The sequence below is a fragment of the Taudactylus pleione genome, unplaced genomic scaffold (genome assembly GCF_031769625.1).
Source record: "Taudactylus pleione unplaced genomic scaffold, aTauple2 ptg000367l, whole genome shotgun sequence".
Taxonomy (NCBI): Eukaryota; Metazoa; Chordata; class Amphibia; order Anura; family Myobatrachidae; genus Taudactylus; species Taudactylus pleione.
The window spans coordinates 134,868-153,520 of NW_028284768.1; the positions used below are offsets into that span (position 1 = coordinate 134,868).

Consider the following 18,653-nt stretch of genomic DNA (forward strand, 5'->3'; position numbering starts at 1 on the left):
GACAAGAAATAGAATTTCTGCTACCCAATCAAGGGGGCCTCAGATGGCGCCACAACCGGGACTATCTGACGGTGTCCATCCTTGTCAATATCCATCATCCATTTCACCTTGTGTAGAACTTCTCCCACCACCGCCTCACAGGAAAGGACTTTTCCCCTAATGCCAATTTGACACCGTACGTTCCACGTGTATAACCGAACTGCTAAACTAACTAAAAAAAATAGTGCATAAATCAAACCTTCCATATCCCTTGAATGCCCCTTAAGCCCATTCAGGGTAACACAGCACCGAAAGACGTGATATGCAAGGCTTTAGAAGCTCTTTTCTAAATATTTACGTTAAAGGGACACTCGCAGAAGACGTGAACCATAGTCTCCACCCCTTGACATTCCTCCCGTTGGCAACTACGATCATCTGCACTTCTACATGAGATTCTCTCTCACATATAGCCTGGCTCTCCTTTCATGGAAGGCTCTGTCTCTAAACTTCAGGGGGATCCTCTGAGAGTTAACCAGTGTCAACCCGTCTGAACACATCTCACCTGGGCAGTCTTTCAGGGACGGAGGAACATGGAAGTAGGCCCGCAGAATGCTCAACCCCAACTCCCTCCTGGTTGAGTTCCAGTCTCCACCGTCTCATCCCTTTCAGGAACAGGATTGCGTAGATCGGGAGGTATCCTCGCCGAACTTGAAGCGTCTTAGCTCGACCTCCCTCCATCCAATCTTTGAGGAAGGGCAGCACCCATTCTCCAAGGGTGTGGATTAACGGATCGACAGTGTACAGTTAAACAATGGATAGCTAGAAACCGTTAGTTCTAGTGGGACATTAGATCGTCCTTTATAAGATCTACAGTAACAAGAGATCGACAATGTTATCGTCAATGACACGAGATCAACATTTGAAGCATCTAATACATATGTTAGACATAGTAACTAGGTCGACAATAATTTGTTAGACTTGATAGTGATAAGACATTGATTAGATCGACAATGAATAGATCGACATATGCAAGATCTTCAATTCAAGAGATCAAGTATTTGCTTATATCCATTAAATAGATCGACCATGTTGAAATCGACACATGATAGATCGACAATATTAATTTATCTAATGATAAGACCGACAATGAAGAGATCGACATAAAACAGATCCTTAATTTAAATTTTTTTTTGTATTCGTTTATTGAACAAAAATTGAATAAACAATAAGTTGCCAAAATTACTATCTTGGGAGGTACCAAAACAGTACAAATAGAAAACAGATGACAAAACATTGTACATTACATCAGAAAAAAAAAAAAGATAAAAAATAAATAAAAATTCACATATAGTAATGATACTATAATAGCCTTTGTGGAGAATTTTGTAAAAACGGTTAAACTAATACACAAACTGTGTACTGAAGAGATCAAAACAGTAGCTGAGTTGGATAAAGCGTGGGATAAGAGGGAAGCGGTGGGGGAAAAAGAAAAAAGGGGGGGTGCGAGTCGGGGTATAGAAGAAAAAAAAAATAAATTGAAATAAAAAAGATAGCAGTCCAATATGGGTAAACAGAGAAGGGATCATCCTAGACCTGGAAGTGGAGTTTTGTGATAGGAGTACCAGTGATTCCAAATAGAGTGGAATTTATTAACCGTGTTGTTTTGTAAACTAGTAATATATTCCATTTTTGTTATTTACCAAATTCTATTCAGAAGTTCCTGCTGGGTAGGGATATTTGGTGACTTCCAGTTGCGAGCAATTTGGTATTTGGCTGCGCAAGAGATATGAAGGACCATTTTGTTAGAAGGGTTAGGGACATTGTCAATTGGAGCGCACAGCAACAAGTTAATGGGAGAAAGAGGTCGGGAGGTTAACATTTTGGGAAATTAGAGAGCGTACGATGTCCCAAAAAGGAATAATTAAAGGGCAGGACCACCATATATGTATAAATGATCCTTTCTGGCCACATCCCCTCCAACAAAGATTAGAGACAGAGGGATAAATTCGATTGAGGCGTTCCGGAACCATGTACCATCTGGTGTATATTTTATAAGAATTCTCTTTTATGGCTACACTAATGGAACATTTAGAGACTGCTAAGCGTATATTAACCCAGGTTAATCTTCATCTAGTGTCAAACCTAAATCAGATTCCCAGGCCTGTTCGTGTGCCTCAAGTGGGGGAGACTGCCGTGTTAAAATTGAGTGATAAAGTTGTGAAATAATCCCTCTGTCATTGGGTCTGTAGATACAGAATCTTTCCAAAGATGTAAGGTTAGGTGAAGTGAGGGCGCTAAAGGATGATGTGGCAAAATGACGAATTTGTAAATATTGATAATGGAGGGAGTTAGAAATTCCATGTTTTTCATGAATTTCTACAAATGATGTAGGAGAAGATGACCCTACTATATGATGGAGTCTAGTAATGCCAGCAGTTTGCCAAGGGCGGGCCATAGCTTGGGAAAGGCCTGGGGGGAATGTGGGGTTGTTCCATATAGGAGTCAGAGGTGAAGGTTGAGAAGAGAGAGTGAATGTTTTGTTGAGAAAATCCCAGTTGTTGAGGGTTAGCAAGATAGTTGGGGCCAGAAGCACTGAGCCGGGTCTGTGTTTGCGAAGGAGCCATGGTAAATCAGAAACCGGATACGAGCCTATCAGCTCATTTTCTAAATCCACCCACCGTTTTGTGTGACCAGAGGAGTGCCAAGCAATCATCTGGCTAAGTCGAGTGGCATTATAGTATTGGCGTAGGATGGGCACCCCCAAACCTCCCATCGATGAGTGTTTAGTGAGTATTTCTCGGCGAATTCTGGGTTTTCTGTTGTTCCATATAAAATTACAAAGTGTGGACTGGAGAGAGTTAAGAGTAGAGATAGGGATAGATACTGGAAGGGTCTGAAATAAATATAATAGTTTGGGAAGAATATTCATTTTTATCGCGTTTATACGGCCTATCCAGGAGAGGAAATATGTATTCCATTGTTGTAGGTCTCTGTGAATTAATCTAATAAGGGGAAGATAATTGGACTTGTAGAGGGATTCGTATCGTTTCGTTATGAGAACCCCAAGATATTTCAGGGAATCTCTCCGCCATGTAAAATTAAAATTTGCTTGTAACAGTGATCTCATGCCTTCTGTTAAATGAAGAGGAAGAGCTTCAGATTTAGCATGGTTAATCTTATAACCCGATAGATTGCCATAGAGAGTAAGTTCATGAAATAAGTTAAGGAGGGACGTAAGTGGGCGGGTCAGTGTAAGGAGTACATCATCAGCTAATAAAGAAAGAGTATAGTGAGATTGCTGGATCATAACTCCAGCTATATCGGGGTTAGCCCGTATGCGACTAGCCAAGGGCTCGATAATAAGTGCAAATATAAGGGGCGACAGTGGGCACCCTTGTCTAGTCCCATTAGTAATGGAAAAGGGATCGGAGAGTAAGCCGCCAGCTGAGACAGAGGCGGAAGGGTTGTGATATAAAGCTTGAATAGCCTGAAGAAATTTCCCATGAAATCCGAAATGGTGTAGTGTTTGAAACATGAACGGCCATGAGACCCTGTCAAAGGCCTTCACGCGTCCAAAGCAAGCACCAGAGAGGGAGTTTTATGAATATTAATCAATAGTGCGTCTGGTATTGTCTAATGCCTGCCTGGACGGAACAAAGCCCACCTGATCGGGGTGTATCAGAGCGGGTAGAAGTGGGTTTAATCTATTAGCAAGTACCTTAGCAAAAATTTTCAAGTCAGTGTTGAGCAGTGAGATAGGACGATAGTTAAAGGCTAAGAGGGGGTCCTTGTTAGGCTTTGGTATTACTGTAATGGTGGCTTTAGTTGTGTCTGAGTGGAATGGGGCTCCCTCACAAATTTGGTTAAAGACCTTAGTTAGATGGGGAATCAGAGAGGATTGAAAGGTCTTGTAATAGGACATTGGGAGTCCATCTGGGCCTGGAGCCTTAGAAGATTTTTGTGTTTTAAGGGCTAAAATGATCTCTTCTTCAGAGAAAGGTTTATTTAAGTCAGCAGAAATCTTAGAATCTATATGTGGGAGGTTACAAGAAGCTAAATAATTTGAGGTTGTAGAGTCATTTGTAGCGAGAAGGGGGATGGTATAGGAAGATTATAAAGACGCTCGTAATAGGTTTTAAACAGCGAGTTGATGGTGGTGGGATTGTATTGAGAGATACCATGGTCATCTCTCAGCACAGGTACGGCTGTCCTAGCCTTTCTAGCTTTCAGTCTGTTGGCCAATAATGTGTCCGCTTTGTTACTTTTATCATAAAATTTTTGATTGAGCCACCGAAGAGATTGTTCAGTTTTTTCAGCTAGAAGTGCATTGAGAGATGCTCTGGCTGAAATCAGTTGAGCATAAAGCGAGCGAGAGGGACTATGCTTATGAGCGGTTTCCAGGCGATGAACCTCTAAAGTGAGTGAGGTCAACTGGACTCTACGTTCCTTATTTCTAAATGAGGCATAGCTAATTATTTGTCCACGAATGACAGCTTTATGAGCCTCCCATTCTAAATGGGAACATGTAGAGTTTGTAGTATTTAGGAGGAAATAATCTGTTAAGGCATGCTTGATCTTCTCTTGAAATTTGGGGATTTTCAACAGGGTTTCATTTAAGCGCCATGGAGGGCGGGGTGGTGGTAAATCAAAAAAATTAAATGAAGAGGTGACAATAGAGTGGTCCGACCAAGAGTTGGGGGATATAGATGAATCAGACAAATGTTTGGATGCTGATGTACAACAAAGAATAAGGTCGATCCTTGAATAGGATTGGTGGGGCACCGAAAAAAAGGTATAGTCACGGTTTGTAGGGTTTAGAGCGCGCCATGTGTCGTAGAGGCCCGATTGTATAAGATGTTTATTTAGAGAGCGAGTCAGTGAACATATTCGTGAGGTGGTAGAAACAGAGGATTTGTCGAGTTCATAATTAAGTATAGCGTTAAAATCTCCTCCTACAATGAGGCAACCCTTTCTATATTTGTTCAGTTTTGAAAAGAAAGAGTTAAAAAATGAGATTTGGCCAGAGTTAGGGGCATATACGTTTGCTATTGTGCACTCCAAATGACCTAGCCTACCTGTTAAGATAATATATCGTCCATCTGAGTCTGTATGGACAGAGTTCAGAATACAAGGGATTTTGTTGCTAATTAGTATCGAAACTCCTTTATGTTTAGTTTGACTAGAGGAATAAAAGGCAGTTGGAAATTGTTTAGAATGCAGCGTTGGGTGAGATGAAGCTTTGAAATGTGTTTCCTGTAATAGAACGATCCCTGCTTTAAGTGTTCGAAGAGAACGGAAAAGCAGGGAGCGTTTCTGAGGGGTGTTGAGACCTTTAGTATTCATAGAAATAATGTTTAGAGACATAATTAGAAGAAGTAAAAAAAAAAAAAAAAGGGAAGGAAAAAAAATCAAGAAAATTTAATGCCCCCGGCTCGCAAAGGGTAGAAAGGAGGGTTGTAGAAGGGAAGGGAAGAGAGTGGGGTCTGAGTGGGAGTTCCTCTTGACCAGCAGAGAAAAAACTCACATGGAAATCGGGACTGCTAAGTCCGAAAAGGAAGCAGAAAAAATTAGATCTGCTACCTATAGGATGATATGTAGAACAGATGGAAAGGTGGAGATGGAAGGAGTCAAGGAGATATGACCCTCCGGTAGTGTGTTAATACTTGGGGGAAAAAAGGGGGAAGAAAAAGAGGGAAAAAAAAAATAAAAATAAATAAATAAAATGTATTTTGGGAGAAAGGATGAACATATAAACATCTAGAACATGTGCAACATAACAAATAGCATGAAAGTAATCCTATGAAGTTCGTCGGAGGCCCCAAAAAGGATAGGTGGATTGCACCAGAAATGATTCTCAAACATTTATGGAGATAGTTAAGAGTTCCCGTAAAAACATAGTGCACGGAAATAAATCATTTTAGGAGCCTCCGAGGAATTTGATTAATCAGAAATATAACATTACAAATTTGACATAGTACACAAATACAATATAAATAGTAGAAGATGTATCAAGTGGCTAAGTTAGAATGAGAGATCAGCTAAACTGCAGATTTAGAAATTTGAGCGAATATTATCATTTGTATATGAACTTGGTAAACAATATCCATGACAAGAACATGCAGTTTAAAACCTGGAGATAACAAGTATATCTAAGTAGAATGGCTAGACAACAGAATTATCACGACTTATTAAGGATCTGCCAACGTGGAGGGAGGGCCAGCATCCTCTAGATGGGAGAGGAAATCTTTAACTTCACTAGGGTCCCGAATGATCACTGTTTTACCATTAAAATTAATTAGCAATTTAAAGGGGAAACCCCATCTGTAACGGATCACACGGTTGCGAAGAGCTGTTGTCAGGTCTCGAAGTTCTCTGCGTTTCAGAATTGTAATAGGTGCTAAGTCCTGAAAAAATTGAAGTTTAGTATCGTCATATAAAACAAACGGCTTGTCACGTGTTGGGGCCAAAATTTTTTCTTTATCTTTAAAGCTCAAAAATCGAATGATTACATCTCTAGGAGGATCACCATCACGAGGTTTAGGCCTAAGAGCACGATGCGCTCTTTCCACTGGTATTTCTGTAAGACCTGAATCTGGAAGGATATGAGAGAATAGTTTATGGAGGTAAGGCTCTAGATCGGTTTGGAGTATCACTTCCGGAATGTTGCGGATACGTAGATTATTCCTCCGTTCTTGATTCTCTAGATCCTCATTTTTAGTACGGAGATCAGTGAGGTCTTGAAATATGATCTAGGTCTCTGTGGGTCTCATTTTGGAGTTTTTGAAGGGCATCTTGGCGGGACTCCAATTTAGAGGTTCTGTGGACAAGGAGGTCAAATCAGATTTAATAGACAAGACCGCCTTGTCGAATTTAGTTTCCAAAGAATCCTTGAGATCTGTGATGAGAGATCTAAGCGCCATGATGTCCTCTTTGGTAGAAGGAGCTGGAGAGGGTGTGTCGTCACCTTCCGCTTGAGATAGACGAGGAGAAGGAGGGTCAGTAATCGCTGAGGTCTTGTCCCCTTTAGAAAAATGTTGAGTAATATCTCCACCAGTACGCTTTCTGGAATTTGTGTTTGATCTATTCATGGTGATATCAAACAGATAGTATCAGAGATAAAATGGATTAGAGATGTAGCAATATTAGGGGACTTGGGTTTAGAGGTATGCAGAATAAAGAAAAAAAAAAAAGGGGGGGGGTCTACACCACCGGAGGGCACAGTGATGAGTTAATAACCCAACAATTGGCTCATCATTGAGGGTCAGCAGAAGGTTACTGTATAAGCTGCTGGAATGTGGGACACTGGGAGAGGCTCAGCTAGTGGTCTGAGTGACTCTAGAGTGAAGGGAACTGTGCAGGGCACCAATCGGGGCAATCGGCACCCGACTAGCAGCAGTGGAGCGGCTGTGATGGCAGAGTCGCGGGAGGTCAGTCAGGCTGGATAAAGATGCCTCAGGGGGTGGGACAGCTGCCAGAGGAACAGCCTGAGCCCGCGGCAGCACAGCAGGGAGAGGAGTGTGCAGGTCCACGTGCAGCCGCGACCTCTCCGGCAGCCGAGCAGGACAGCGCCGGATCTCCGCGCAACACTGAGGATGCAGCGTCAGAGAGATGGGAGGGAGCCGGGTCACAGGCCGCACGTAGGGTGCTCCGTGGGAGCTGGCAAAAGTCAGCAGTTCAGCCCCGCTGCGTGATGGAGTCCGGGGGCAAAGGCAGCTCCCCTGGGGGGTCTTCAAATAGTCCAGGTATGATTATGTTTGCGGGTGGAGGCAGCCTTCAACTCGAGGCCGCGGCTTCAGCTGGGGAGAAGGCCAATATGCAGGGATCCAGCAGGGGTGGGACTTTTTGCGGCAAGATGAGGCCCCACAGCAAGCTGAAAAAATAGGGGCACTGTATAGTGAGATTGGGGTTTGGGAAGTCCCCCAAAAGTGCCCTTTAGTGCCAAGGCTGCCGGAGCTTATGGAGAACACGTCTGTTCCCAGTGCCAGTCAAGCCACGCCCCCCCAAACAGATCCTTAATTTTATTATATTCATTTTATAGAACGACAATGTTGAAATATACACAGGACAGATAGACATACAACCATAAATACAGTTCTAAATGAAGCTGCAAAAATTAAGTGCCAGCACCCGTCCCCTAGTCCAACTCCTCTTCCTCTCTCCTCACTCCCCCAAAATGCCTATTTTTTTAAGCCCAGACTCTGCCGTCTGATCCTGGCTGTCTAAGCCTAGACGCAGCCACCAATTCCTAGCAGTCTCACCCTGGACGCCCATCGACATTGTAAACCACGGCAATTCATTACATCCTCCTGAAGTAACCTGCCCTATAGCGCTGACAATCCTACCTTTTTTGGACAGGTTGTTCTGGCAGCCATGGACTCATTGCCTGCAGAAGTGCCAGCACCCGTCCCCTAGTCCTCCTCCTCCTCCTCTTCCTCTCTCCACACGCCCCAAAAATGGCAATTTTTTTAAGCCCAGACCCTGCCGTCTGATCCTGGCTGTGTAAGCCTAGACGCAGCCACCAATTCCTAGCAGTCTCACCCTGGACGCCCATCGACATTGCAAACCCCGGCAATTCATTACATCCTAAGCTAATTTATCACAAAACAAAATGGGAGGAGATATATCAAAAATATCTATTACTAATTCAACAGATTCTTCATATGTGCTTTTGTTAACACTTAGGAGCTAACCCTATGTCACTTGTAGAGAAGCTGGTTTAAACATAATCAATACAGAATTAATAGAAAAAAAATTAAGAAAGATATATAAAGAAATGAAATAATCAATAAATATCTATCACATAGTAACAATATGACCAACAAATAGAATGAAAATAATAAAACTCCAGTAAATAATTACTTCATGGGGCCCTAAAAGCTTAGCAATGACACCTTGGTAACAAATTCTTAATTTGTATCTCAACTTAGGTTGTTATAATTAAAACATAATGTCCTGTACTCAGATGTTAGGAGTTCACAGGGAACCATATTATGAGCTTACTGTATAGTGGTTAATGCAGGAACTTATATTCTTTCTGAAGTTGGCGTGCCATCTTACACAGGTTAGGTTATAATTTTAACATTTAAGGCAAGGCAAATGTAAGACTCCTGCACATAGCAGATATGCCCTGTGGGCTGAACTAGATGCCTTCACCTACGATCACCCCCTTGCCTCTCATCTATGCTGCCAGCTGGAATGTTTTCCAATAGCGGTGCACTGGGCTCTTTCTTTGCCGGGCGCACCTCTAATAACACACATTCCAGCGTGCAGCGCTGCAGCTGGCTGCCCCCTGTGCCCTGCCCCGCCCCCCATCTTCATGCGCAGGGAGAGATGTCATGACGTTTCGTCTAGTCCCACTGTGCCCTGCGTCGATGAGCGATTGCTTCATCATTAGGCTTCAGAGAATACGGCACGGATTCCCCCTGCTTCTACAACTTGATATAGTGATGTGCTAACAGGTATTAATGAGGAAGCATTTAAGGAGGAGGCACAATGTTTAAGGTAGGGTAGGCTGGTACTTTCGAAGTGTTTGTCATAATGTTTAATTGGGGTCATAACAGGCGCGCAAGGAGCCGCCCATCACTAAGTCTAGTTTGTGCCCAGGCCCGGATTTCCCGCTGGGCATTCTAGGCGCTCGCCTAGGGCCTGGCGGGACCCAAGGGGCCCATGGATGGGCCCCTTTGCCTGAAGTAATCCCCCATTCTGCGCTCCCAGAGGATCACTGCGCGAGTACCGCATGACGTCATGACGTGCGTGACATCATGACGTCACGCGGTGCAGCCTCCACTACCAGAGTCCTGTGCGGCTGTTGGAGCTGTGTTGTACGTGGTAGCCAGCAGGCCCTGCGTGCAATATGAGAGTGTGTGTGTGCAACTGTCTGCAGAGAAGGTAACTCACTGGTGACCCGCCGCCCTGTCCCTCCCAGCTGATCCATCATCCCTGCCACGACCCACTACATCAGCCACTCTGCCAGCCTTCCAAGCCATCCTCTGTCCATCAGCAGCACTGCTGCACCCAAGGCCAGGCAGGTAGGGACCATTAGCAATTACCCTGCCATATACACACTATAAATATATGTATATATCTATATATATATGTGTGTGTGTGTGTGTGTATGTATGTATGTATGTATGTGTGTATATATATATATATGTATATATATGTGTGTGTGTGTGTGTATATATATATATGTGTATGTGTGTATATTTATATATGTGTATATATATATATGTATATATATATAAGTAGAAAATAGGGGGGTGTAGCACTCACCAGTCTTCTTAAAAACATCTCTTTATTGCATCTCAGTAAAAATGTTACAACATTTCAAAATCCGACGTTTCGGTCCTGTGCATGGACCTTGGTCTTTTTTTCTTCTTTTTTTTTCTACTTTTGCATGAAGAGGATTATTGTGATCCCATATGGGTGTGTCACCCCAGCAATTTATTATTGAAGATGAGAGTGTGGACCTATTTGGACTATATATATATATATATATATATATATATATATATATATATATATATATATGTATGTATGTGTGTGTGTGTGTCTATCTCAATGGGAATATATATATAACTGTGCATATATCCAGTAGGTCAAGTCTTGACCTAATGACACCTACTGGATTTAAGCACAGTTTTTACAATGTCAATAGATAAATAGATATATATATATAGCTGAGTTACTACCTATTGTGTAGGTGTTTTTATCTTATTTCCTGTTCCCTCACTTGTCCAGTCTCCCTCTGCTCTTCCCCCTTTGCTCCCGTCTCCCTCTGCTCTTCCCCCTTTCCTCCCGTCTCCCTCTGCTCTTCCCCCTTTCCTCCCGTCTCCCTCTGCTCTTCCCCCTTTCCTCCCGCCTCCCTCTGTTCTTCCCCCTTTCCTCCCGTCTCGCTCTGTTCTTCCCCATTTCCTACAGTCTCACACTATTTTTCCTCCTATCTTCCTCTGTTCATTTGATCCCGTCTCACCTATCACACTCTGTATGTATGTATATACACACACACACATGCACCCACACATACATGCACACTCCTTTAATGTATATATTTGTTACAGGATGATATATATATATGAGAGAGAGAGATTTTATATATAGATATATCTATGTATATATAATGTGATCTAGGAATACTGTAGTAACTGTGCCTATAGTACAGTAGGTGTCACTGGAGCAAGATAAGGAAAACCTGGCCCTTCCCTATGCGGAAAAGAATAGGTGGCATTCTCTTGTCTCCAAAAAAATGTGTATTCATCACCGATGGATTAAATACATAGTCAACGTTTCAAGGTCCTAAGACCTTTCCGTCAGGATTCAAGAGTGCCGCCTATTCCTTTCCACAGATTGGACAGGTTTACGTTTGAAAAATAAATCTGTATGTGTGTATATGTATATGTGTATATATATATATATATATATATATATATATATATGATGATGTGTGTATATAATACGATGTATGTGTCTTGCTCCAGTGACCCACTGTAATATATGCACAGGATTGTTTGAAGGAGGGGGCCCCTAAACAATGTTTTGCCTAGAGCCCCGTGAGGTGTAAATCCGGCTCTGTTTGGGCCGCACTACACACTAACATAAACACCACCGCTGGCACCGAGTAGTACTCTCGTACTACCTGGCGGCTGTGTGTTTATTTTAACAGGCAATGAAAGTCATACCGACTCTCATTGGCTGCTGCGTCCACGGAGGGAGCCAGATGGAACTCACTGATGAGCCCGCCTTCCAGCTATCCCCGCAGCACATGATGGGGGAGATGTCATGACGTCTCTCCCATAGTGCAGAGCAGGCTTGGAGGAGAGGACAGCGGTGGTCGAGGCAGGAGCTGGGATTCAGCTGATTTTTTTTGGATTTTTTTAAATTAATAGTGTAAGGGGCACGGCACTGGCACTGCATAGGTGTGGCGCTACACGGGGCACTGTATGGAGGGGGCCACTACTGGTGGCACTGTATAAAGTGGTGGCCACTGATGGTAGTACTGTTTAGGAGGGTCTGGTACTGTGGGCAATAAATCGGTGGGGGCCACTACTGGATAGGGGGGGTGGCCAGTTATTGGGGCACTGAATAGGCACTGACTAGGGGGACACTTTATAAGGAGCACTATTGGGTGGACAACTCATGGGTGCACTACTGTGTGTACCGCATAGGGTGGACCACTACTGGGGACGCTATATAAGTGGTATTACTTTTAGCACTATATAAGGGTTATTACCTTGGACACTGCAAAAGGGGAGGTCTTATATAAATTATGCTGGCTGTATTTATTTGCCTGCTGCATTAATGTATTTGATTAATAGGGGTATGTGTGTCTCTGTCTGTGTCAGTTACTCAGTGTGTGTACTCCGTCATAGGCTGGGTGGTATATTTTACTTTAGTGTTACTAAATTTTGTGTAAACTGTTTCTGTATGTCTGCCTATTTATTTGTGGCTATATGTATTTTCTTTGATTTGAGCCCCCCCCTTTTAGAATCCTGCTTTTACCATTGTATTATGAGTAAAGGGGGTGTGGGCTTTGTACTTTTGTATATCTGGTCATAATGCCTAATGGTGGAACTTGTGAATTTGTACTGTTTGGCATAACGTGTAAGGGGCACTACTACCATGTAGTGTAATGTTAATAAGGCGCACTACTGTTTGGCGTGATGTAAATTGTTTTTATTTAGTCTGTTTACGGGCTTCCTAATGAAATCACGCCTCTTTTGTTCTGCTGCCTGCAGTGCACACTGTCTATGTTCACGATATGCGTGGGACCAGCAATGCTCTTTCTGGCACAGGGTAACAATGTCTAGTTACAGTTCTGGTTCAAGGTATGAGCACCCATAGGCAAATATAGGTAGCATGTAAACAGTATGCCATATTCTATTACTGACAGTATTGGCATGTGGGCTTAGCTATCATCAGTCTCTCTGTTACAGCAGGCATGGGGTGGGGTGTGCTGGCATGTGGATTGCATCCATTCTGATTGTGATGTGAATGGTGTATATAAAATGCAGTTGCGTCACAAAGCGGGTGCGTTTGTGTTTGGATTGCACCTGAGTGTCACCCTGAGGGGTGCCACCAAAGTGCCAATTTCTCCTCAGTGATAGGAGGTGTGTCCCACACAGTATCATTACATGCAGCACTGATCTTATGATGCAGGCAGGTAGCTGGCACTATACAAAGACTGATCCCTTGTGGGTAGTGTGCATCTTCTGGTCTTCTGGATGGATGGACAGACTAAAATGTTTTGTTGTGTCAAATGAGATTTCTGATGGTTTTTATGGAATACAGAATGCATTATTAAATGGAATAGATTTATTTTAAAAAATATTATATTGTTTTATTTTTCTGTTCCCCAAAAATTTATTTTTCAAGATGTCGAAGCAGCATAGGGAACAACCCTCAGATACGCTTTCTCAGGATAAAGAACAGTCGCAGACTCCAAGGAGTGACAGTGAAGGTTCTCAAGATGATGAGGACTCACAAGAAGAAGGCAGCAGCTGGAGGGCACCAAATTTCACAGACGATGAAACAGAATCTCTAATTGACCAGGTCATTTTCAAGACCATTCATCTCTTTGGTGCTGAATCTCATAATGTCCACCATAAGTTTAAAAAATCAATCTGGGAAGAAATTTCAAAGAATGTTTCCAAAACGGGGGGTATTGAACGTACTGCAGATAGCTGTAAAAAGAGGCTTAGGGACTGTAAGAGGCGAATAAATGAAAAAATCCAATCCGGATACAGACTTCAAAAAGATTAGGAGAAGAAGTTGAAACAACACTTTAAAATGGTACAAGATGCCGAAATCCCAAGCACTAGTGGACAAGGTATAATTTTGTAATGTGTTTTTTGTTTTTATAATTCTTAAGGGGTCTATGTTCTAAACCCTTGTGAGATATTTATAGTGGATGTATTTAATCAAGTAACAATTTTCTTAAAACATTTATTTTTGAAATTTTTTTGGACAAAGTGAAAACATTAATTTAATATTTTATATCAGTTAGTATGTATATCTTAATTCACATGATCTCTTTTCAATCCTTAGCAAGCATAATCAATACTATGTTATAATTTTGCATAAACACTTTAATTAACATTTACTTATTTTTTTAATAAAATTATATATATGAAAAGTACACAACAGCTTTAGAGACAAAATCCCTCCGAAGAATTTGACATCAAGAAAAAAATCAACAATAACAGCGCCACAGAAAGGTGAGAAATTGAAATGCAATGAAAAAGGGTAAAATTTTAAATCTGCAATTGAGAGGCCTGTGTATTAATAATGGTGGCAGTGAAACCAATTGTGAAATGTGTAACTAGGCGGTAATGTTTGTATATTTTTAAACAAATACCTGCTATGTAGTACCTGGAGCTCTTCGGGACAGCGGATGTAACCGCTGTCCGCACTAATTACGGCCCCCGGCATTTCAGAGAAGTCTTTCGTTGAAGTGAAGTGAAAGACTTTCATGGAGGAAGCTGATGCTACACATGGGCACAGTGTCAGCCGGCAGGACGTCCTAGTGGCTGCGGGGGAGACATCCAGAGATGGGTCTCAACAGCAAATGTCTAGGGGCGACTGGAATGCCCAGGGGCATCCGACTGCTCTGCTGCTTTCCCTCCCCCCCCGGCACTCAGCGATCTGGCTCCGCCGCAACTAGGGGGAGTGGAGGTGCACGTGCACCATGTGTGCCACTGCACCCGTAGCCAGTGTCCATCAGCCTGGCGCCGCAGGGGTTCTCCAAGCTGGACGCCTGCTAAGATGTTATTACCAGTGGGCGCCTGGCTCGTTCCCTGCAGTGCCGTGTTAGTCAAACACTCCAGTTCTCTCCTGAACTCCAGATTCTGGCTCTCCCCATGCGCACTATGACGTCTCTCCCATAGATCCGAGGAGCAGCCGGACGGACAGGACGGCATCGGATGCAGGAGCACAGGATTTCGGTAATTTTTTTTTATAAGTGGCACTACAGGGGCATTACTTTAATATGGGGCCACTATAGGGGCATTACTTTACTATGGGGGTATTACTATGGGGGTATTACTGCTGTATATAGGCACTACTACAGGGGCATTACTATGGGGTTATTACTGCTGTATATGGGCACTCCTACAGGGGCATTACTATGGGGGTATTACTGCTGTATATGGGCACTACTACAGGGGCAGTACTATGTACGTACATATATATATATATATATAGAATTTTTTTTTTTTAATATGTATCTATGTGTGTGTGTGTGTATGTATATATATATATATATATATATATATATATATAATGGGTAGGGGTAGGGGCAATGGTCAAAATTTGGCCTAGGACACCAAATTGCATAGGGCCAGCTCTGGCTCTCGTGCTCCTGGAGGCCCCATAAACAATCAGTTGTTTGTAACATCTACATAGGTTGTAAACTCCATATGCTAAACTCTGAGCTCATTGCCTTTTTGAAATTTATTACATAGGGGTCATATCATAGTCCCCTTGTTTATAATATAGTGGACTGATATTAAAAGTGCAAATTATCAATTTCCGTTAATTTTTATGGAAATATTTATGCATTTTTCCAGGGAAATTTAAAAAAAAATTTTGCTTTAATCATTGTTCAGATTAGGAATTTATAAATAATTATGTCGAAATAATATTTATCCCACCCCAATTAAATGTTAACAGAATCATTAGAAAAGAAACGCAAAAGAGTTTGTTTGGGGAAAAAATAAAAAAATGCCATATTAAAATAACAATCCTTGGTGGACACAGGAAACATTACAGAGCCCACAGGTATAGAGTATATGTCCATAAATTATAATTCTTGCAAAGTTTAATTGAAATGTTTCTGAGTCAATATTATTTTTATTTACTGGATTCTATTTATTGGGTCTTTACAGCAATGGTAAGCAACATGTTTACTGAATGTGACAGTCCAGCCTCCATCAATGTACCCACTATGTTACAGACCCAGTTGACATTGACTGTTGACACAGAGTCTTTGAGCGCAGTGGCGCCGCCCCTGGAATATCTATTACAGGACTCAACATCCGAATGTAAGTTTATTAAATGTCTAAAGTTTAATGGGTGAGGCCATTGATTATCACCAATGGTTGAATCCGTGCTATATTCATTAGGACTAAATGGTAATACTTTTCATTTTATATCATTAGTTATTTCAGATAATTATTGCCATCACCCAGGGCCGCATCTAGAGGGAGGTGGGGGCTGGAGTTGCACGTGCACTGGGTGCGCAACTGCACCCTCCAGCAGTGTCTGCGAGCACGGTGCGACAGGGTGGCTCTAAGCCATAATCCTGATGAGATTTTTTTTATCAGCGGGCGCCCAGCTCCTTCTCTGCAGCGCAGCATCACCAGGAGGCTGGAGTTCTCTCCCAAGCTGCAGCTTCCGACTCTCCCCAAGGACACTATGAGAGAGACGTCTTTACGTCTCTCCCATAGTTCCGAGGAGCAACCGGGCGGGATGGATGGCAGTGGATGTAGGAGCAGGGTTTAAGGTAAGGAATGTTGTTGTTTTTTTGGTGTAAGCGGCATTACAGGGGTATTACTATGGGGGTATTATTATATGGGCACTACTATAGGGACATTACTATATGGGAAATACTACAGGGGTATTACTTCAGGGGGCATTACTATGGGTGAATTCCGGGGGTGGGGCCGCCAAATTACTGTCTTTACCCGGATTACAAATATCCTAGTTTTGGACCTGCATCATGCTTTAATTCTGTGGTCTATGTCAAGGGTATGACACAAAACATCAGAAGTGACATGTTTTAAAAATTAAAACACTATACATTCTGTATTTAAATTTAAAACATAATTAATTTATTATGCAATTATCAAAGAACTGCAGCTGGGAGAAAAGGGAGAAATTTCTTTAAAGCTGATATCTATATTATAACTACAGTCATGATATTTTGGGACCACTAGGAGTTTGTTATTGCGTTTTAACAACACAAATACTGCAACTTTGACAGTTGTGTGTACTAAGTAATGGGATTTATTATCTAAATTAAAATCTTTATATTTGATAAACAGTTACATAACTGTTTTCACAAGGGGATATTCAATTTTATCTGCATAATTAGATATCCAAGCAACACAAACGTTAAATTCAAACATTAGCTTTAATTATATATGATCATATTTTTATTTGTTAATTTTCCTGTAAGTGTGTTATTGTATTGTGATAGGTATTTATGCCTTTGCATAATATCCCTCATTTTCATTTAAATATTCACACTAATTAACTTAATTAATTAGGTTAAATAATCACAGTAATATTCACACTATTAATATAGTGTAATTTAACAGACTTTAGCACTGTCCTACTGTAGAAAACATAATAACATCAAGCGCAATCTGAGTGTCTTCTTACCTCACATTGAATAAATTATATAAAGCTTCTAAATTCAAATATCGCTGTCAAACTTACTTTTTCTATAATATTCCAGAGAAAATCTAAATATTTCACATGAAATTTTGATAATTTTGTTTTCATGTTCTTATTTGTTTTTTAAATAATATACTTCAACATTTTATTCTGTGAGTCATTAGTGTATTCCATATCCCTGCAATTGCCCCAAGGCAATCATGGTTGTCCTGGAAATCATTTTGAAAAATTATTTTAATGTGTATATAATTTTATCTTAATCGGAGTATTGATCTTTAATAAGAATTACACAGAACAAATAATGGATAAACCATTTATTTATTTATACATATGTTATCTCCACAGACCCACATGTTGCACAACAAGCTTCAATTACAAACAAGGATCTTCAAGTGGATGAGTTGCAGGGTAATGATCAAAGGTGGACAGATGATGTCCAGTGGATAAAAAATACTTTAACCCAGGTGCTGCATATATTGGAAAATATTATGAAGACTCAGACGCAACATAGCGAATCGATAACCAACCTGTTGCAACACTTTGACCAGCTTGCAGCATCTCAGAACGTGTCATCCTTATTCTATCAACAGGTTCAGCAGAGTCTACAGCATATGTTGCTTTATCAATACGAATCAAACGCAAACACAAGCATGATATCTACATGTCTGCAGCTTTTAACCGAACAAAGACTAACATTGTCCACTACTGAAACTAATGTCTCAGGAAATAGTGTTGAAGGAGAACCACCAGGAGACAGCAGTCAACATGTACCAACAGTATCCAGCGTTGAACGTGGAACTTCAGGAAACAGCACTAAAGCCGTAATTTCAGAATTCATGGATGGAACTGGCTTGTGTGACAATAGCTATGTAACTAGAACATCCCAGTCTAGTATTGAACCAAGATCCAGCGCTCTATTAGAAGAATTTAAAACAAGATTACAGTACCAGCAGGGCCCAACAACAAAATATAATGAAAACATGGACCTACGCTGTAGACTGGAATATGCTAATATGCAATTAATGCGTTTGACACAAATGGCCCAGGAGCAAAATAATGAATAATTGAGAATAGTCATGGTATGAAGGACATTTTACCTAAAATTGAAAGAACATATAACCTACACTGGTTATCTAAATATCAATGCATATGTTTAACATTTCTATTCAATGTCCGAAAGGTAGAGCTTTTAGCTTGGAATATATTTTTCTTTTATTCCTAAAGATATTTAAAGAGTTTTTTAGACAGCAATCTAACATCTTATAGTTCTGTATAGATTA

At 41.3% G+C, this 18,653-nt stretch overlaps 1 pseudogene; it reads left to right on the plus strand.

Annotated features, from left to right (window-relative positions):
• Nucleotides 1–12,486: 12,486 nt before the first annotated feature.
• On the plus strand, nucleotides 12,487–18,437 carry LOC148508386 (uncharacterized; annotated as a pseudogene).
• Nucleotides 18,438–18,653: the final 216 nt, after the last annotated feature.